Genomic DNA, 5,362 nt, shown 5'->3' with positions numbered 1-5,362 from the left:
ACCCCTCATATAAGATCCCCTTCGGAAAATCACTATAACGCTCATTACTGGCTTAAAAATACGAGTAAAACGATGAAATGCGACACACGTACTAAGTTCCTTACGAGCCAAAATCTCTGCATCAATTTTTTTACTTATTACTAAATAAAGCTATTGATACAAAATTTGGCACAAATATTAGTTTTGTATACATGGGTGTGTCGGTCCGATAAATAGTTCTCTTCTGAAAATCACTTAAACAAACATTACTTATTACTAAATTACGATATAAATACAAAATTTGACTGAAAGATAGCATTTATGTACAGAAATTTAGCTTAAAAAATTTTTACGATCGGTCTATAATTATAAAACTAAATGGGTTTTAATAAAAAGAAGCTTGCTGGTGGACGGCATTTATGAATCGGCACAAAGTATATATATTCTGGATCCTTATAAAATTCTGAGTCGATTTAGATATGTCCGCCAGTCTGTCTTTCTGGTTAAAACACGCTCACGTTGAAACTAAGCCAAACAAATTGACCAAATTCACTGAAAATATTCATTATTATCATAAGCAGTTTAGTATTGAAAATGGGCAAAATCGGTTCACACGGGGAAAAGTTATGAATCAAAATCCATGAAAATAACCACAAATTCGTTTTTACACAAGAGCCTGATCCCAGCTGAAAATTGCTAGTATCGGTTCACAATTTCATATACCTTGTAACGTGCAGTTACAAATCACAAACCTATACCTCTATATTTATTTTTCTTTATTAATACTCTTTATACTAACTGCACTAATTAATATTTTCAGTAGTAATTATATTTGTTGTTGTCGTAAATTGCTTATGAAAGCGTAAAACTGGAACACAATGGCAACAATACGATTTTAATGAAATTCTTTTCACTCGTTCAACTCTCGTGGCAGTTTCTGCTGTTGCTCTTATAGTCGTAGTCGTTGAAGTGGTTGTAATAAACAAATAAAAATAGTTTATTTAATTTTAGAGGTTTAAATGGTTATTAAGTATTAGTAACACACTTTTGAATTGCTAAGGTTACGGAAATATTACAGGGTGAATGTTGAACTGTGGTGCGTTAACAGAAACGTTTATGGAAAACATTACTTATATTTAGTTATTAGGACCATATATATATTGTTATTGTTAAAAGCATATATGAGGAATTATCAAAATTTTTTGATTTTAGAATTAAAAAAAAAAATATTTTAAATTCAGCGCATTAAATACATAACATAAGATATATTTTAAAAAAATTTTAAAATACACAGTAAGAAATTTCATTTCAGTATATTTTGAACTTGTTGCTTATAGTATTTGAAAAATTGCGAATTAGTTAAATTTAAGAAAAAAACAATTAATATCTGAATCCTACGAGCTTGATTTATAAGAGAATGGAATTAAGAAATTATATTATATTGAGAAAACTTGTAAATGGTGATAAGTTTGATGAAGATACTAGGCAGCTCTGTGGTATATCAAACGTCAAAGGAAGCAGACCTTTGAAGAACCTGGACAGACTAGGCATACCCCGGATGGAAACAAAAACTGCATCACAACCTCCCATACATATTCCTGGAAAATGGGTTTTTTGTTAATAACTTCCGTCGCAATGTCGATATCTTCGCAAAATTTCACTAGTTAAAATCTTATGTCAATAGAATTCATTCAGCGGAAGATTTTTTTGGATGGGTCCATAATTGGACATAGCTCCCATACAAGGTCCCCTCCCGAAAATCAATAGCAAATTTTGTATAAGTATTGCTCATATGCATATAAATATTAGAGTGAAAGGTTTTTTTGATCGCTTCATAATTGGTCTTAGCTCCCATACAAGGTCCTTCCCGAAAATCACATAAAGGCAAAGAACTCATTACTAAATTAAGATATCCATATAAAATTTGGTACAAGTATTGCTTCCACATAAAGAAATATTACTGTGAAATTTTTTTTGATCGGTCCATAAGTGGTCATAGCTCTCATACAAAGTCCCTCTCGAAAATCACTTAAACGCGCAAAAATCATTACTAAAATAAGATATCGATATAAAATTTGGTATAAGTATTGCTCATATACATATAAATATTACAGTGAAATATTTTTTTGATCGGTCCATAATTGGTGATAGCTCCCATACAAAGTCTCTCGAAAATCACTTAAACGAGCATAAATCATTACTAAATTAAGATATCGATATAAAATTTGGTACCAGTATTGCTCTTATACAGAAATATTACCATAAGAGTTTTTTAGATCGGTCCATAATTGGTCATTGCTCCTATACTAGGGGACCTTAACGCGCGTAACTCATTATTATATTAAGATATCCATATACAATTTGCTATCGGTCCATAGTTGATCATAGCTCCCACATAAAATATATGGCATAAATACTATTTTGTACACATAAATGTTATTTCAAAAATTTTTTACGATCGATCCATCTTTGGTCATAGCTCCCATACAAGTTTCCCTTAGAGAAAACGTACATAACTCATAACCAAATATTGATATATATACATAAATTCGCTATAAAATTGTTTTACGATTGGTCCATATTTGGTCACAGCTCTCATACTAGGTCCAGGAAATTACTTAGATTCACAATATTTGTTACAAAATAATGATATAGATATAGAATTTTGAGATTTTGTCTTTATATACATAATTGGACATAGCTAACATACACAGAAAAAACTGAAAATGAGTTTTAATTATCAAAATAATTGTATCAAGCAAGTTTTGCACCTATAGCCAAAATGATGATATCAATTACCAAATTTATAAAAAAATAAAAATATATTTTTTTTTTCAAATAACGAATTAATCAAAACAATTAATGTCAATAATTGAGACAAGATTTAAAATTGATTAATTGTATAAATTAAATATTTAATAATTATAAAATTGATTTTTTTTATTAATATTAATCAAATAAATAAAACTGTTTGATAGAGAATTTTTTAAAAATCAATTCAGAAGGTGATTAAAACAATCAAGTTATTAATCGATTACACACAACGTTAAAGGAATACTAGACCTTTAACAATGCGTTCAGCATTTACAAAAATTATCACTTAATTGTCATTTTTTACATATAATGTGTTTCATAAATTGTCAAGAAACTTGAATATTATATGCCTAAAATTTTATTGACTATTTAAGAATTATAAATATTGCAAGCACAAAAATTCAAAATAAAATATTAAAAATAAATCTAAAATAGAAAAGAAGGCCAGAAAATTTTTTTCAATCAATTAAAAAATTAATTGAATTATACTTAAGTTTCAAACAGTTTCAAAAAACGTGATAATTGAGACAAATAAAAAATTTGTTTAAATAAAAAATAAAGAAAATTAAAACATGTTAGTTGAAAATAAACTACCGATAATTTTTTCTGTGTTAATAGTAAAACTATAAAGAAAAAGGCGTTTGTAATGTTCTATAAATCATGGATTTAAATCTTTGGATTTTTCTATTTAAGACATGAGAAAATCCATTTCTACAAATACTTGATAAATTAGAAATGTATTAATATAAAAGTAGCTGGTGGAGGGTATTTAAGATCCGGCCCAGCCGAATATAGCACTTTAACTTGTTTATTTCTAGTTCACTAAGGTTACACGTTTATTATTGATGTACCCCTTTGGAAATAATAGGATAGGTTTATTTCTATAACAGAGGCACAAGTCAAAAAATCAATAATAACTATCCTAATCTCACATTCATAACTGTTCTTCCTGAGCCGATTTAAAGACTTAAAGAAATAAAATAAGCAATATCGGGTCACAAAGAAAAGTTATGAGACAAAATTTTAGACTATCTCGACAAAAATTAAATTTCTTTCGTAATTCTTCAGCATTTTTCTCAGAAACTACAAAAGATAATTCGACGAAATTTGTCACACATAATTTTTTCCTACCAGGGATGTTTAAAATTATAATAATTTAATCAAAATTTTCCATACAAAGTTATATACTCACGGACATTAATTTATTATTATTAACTCCCTCAAATATATCGATATCAACTAAAAATTGTGTACATATATGTAATATAAAGAGAAATCATACTATTGACGAAGCCCTCAATCGGTCCATAATTAGTCATAGTTCCCATATAAGGTCCACTTTCAACAATCATTTTAACGCACATTTTTTATATATTCGAATTATAAAGATTTCGGATAAAATTTGCCATAATTATGTTCTGTATACATGTAAACCATTCTACCACATTTTTTTCTGAATCGTTCCATTATTGGTCATAGTTCCCATATAAGGTCTACTTCCAAAAATTAGTTTAACGCACATATTTCTTTGAATTAGAAAGTTAGCGGGAATTTCGTCTTAAAAATGTTCTGTGTACATATAAATCATTCTGCCGAATTTTTTCCGGATGGGTCCATTATTGGTCATAGAAGATCCACTTCCAAAAATCAACGCCCATAATTCATTAATAATTTTTTTATATATGATTTACTCTACGTATTTATCGCAGCACAGTAGTATAGGTCAAAAAAAAGAGGGAAATAATTCGGTAACTTCTAAACGGTTAATCCGATTTTAGTGAAATTTAGTATGCACAAAGAGGAGGTGTTGCCAAGTTTAGGTTTTGAATTTGGATCTATAGGCCAACCAGGGGCCCGGCGGGGGTCCTAAAATTAGGACACCTCGGCTATGTTAAATTTTTAAAACGATGTTATTTCTTCATTTAAGTTCCGATTTCGTATATGGAATCTCCTGATCGAGCACTATAAAAATATCGTCGTAGCAGTAATTATCTCTTATAGTCTAGGAGATATTCGCATTTGAAAATTAAAATTTTTAAATTTTTACGTCCTTACTTTAGTTTTTTGATAATAGCGGGTCCAAATATTCCCGATTTTCGCCATCTTTTCTTTTATTCGCTTAACAACAAGTTTATATATCAAGCAGTGAAAGAATAATGTAAAAATCTTGACTGAGTCCAAAGTTATAGGCATTTTAATTTAAAAAATTAAAAAAAGGCGATTTTTTGCCATTTTTTTTGGAAAAAGGTATCTTTTTCTTTTTAAGTTATCTAAAAAGTTTCTAAGAAGATGTATTTAGAATTTATACTTTTTGGAAAGCTGACTTTACATAAAATACGATAAATGAAACTAAACCGAGAGGACCAGGTCCATCCAAAAAATCCTTTTTTTATGGAAAATTCAATTTTGAGCAAAAATTCTCAAATCGCATAGTCGATATAAAAAAACAAAAAAAATCTCATTTTTGGGATTCTTTAAAACTTTTTTGGGAATTTCGGGATTTCTAATAAGAAAATTCGAAATTTTTATTTAATTTTGGATTATGAGTAAAAAATCTACCTAACTGTAA

The sequence above is a fragment of the Lucilia cuprina genome, chromosome 2, assembly GCF_022045245.1.
Source record: "Lucilia cuprina isolate Lc7/37 chromosome 2, ASM2204524v1, whole genome shotgun sequence".
NCBI classification, from domain to species: domain Eukaryota; kingdom Metazoa; phylum Arthropoda; class Insecta; order Diptera; family Calliphoridae; genus Lucilia; species Lucilia cuprina.
This window is presented reverse-complemented; position numbering follows the sequence as displayed.